Source organism: Myotis davidii, unplaced genomic scaffold (genome assembly GCF_000327345.1).
Source record: "Myotis davidii unplaced genomic scaffold, ASM32734v1 scaffold2863, whole genome shotgun sequence".
NCBI classification, from domain to species: Eukaryota; Metazoa; Chordata; class Mammalia; order Chiroptera; family Vespertilionidae; genus Myotis; species Myotis davidii.
The window spans coordinates 213,778-214,117 of record NW_006294115.1 but is presented as its reverse complement, the minus strand read 5'-3'; the positions used below and the strand labels follow the sequence as shown (position 1 = coordinate 214,117).

The 340-nt window shown below is 62.9% G+C and overlaps 1 protein-coding gene across 1 annotated transcript in view; it reads left to right on the top strand.

The window, feature by feature from the left end:
- PRPF19 (pre-mRNA processing factor 19) overlaps window positions 1-340 on the top strand; it is a gene marked incomplete at its 5' end in the record, with an annotated part of 13,009 nt that overhangs the window by 7,724 nt on the left and 4,945 nt on the right. The window lies entirely within an intron of this gene.

Sequence of the window (340 nt, the reverse complement as noted above, 5' to 3'; positions counted from 1 at the left end):
GACTACTGGGGGGAGGGGGGCCTTGGGGGGGACATTCACATCATTTCACTGGTCTGGGTGGGGGCCTGAGAACCCTGGCGGCCTGCACCACCCTCACCCACAGCTTCCAGGCCGGGAGCAGACGTGGAGGGAGCGCTGTCACCCTCCGGAGGCCGGTCGGCACGGCCGCTCCACACCCTGGGCTCCAGTTCCAGAGACGCGCAGGCTGAGCCCAGGGAACTGAAGGGATGGGCACGAGGGCTGGCGCAGGGTTTTGTAAGCAGCGACCTAATTTCATTAAAAAAAAGGAAACCATAAAGCTGGTCACCTCCTCTGTGGGTGTGCGTGACAGGGAGCTGGT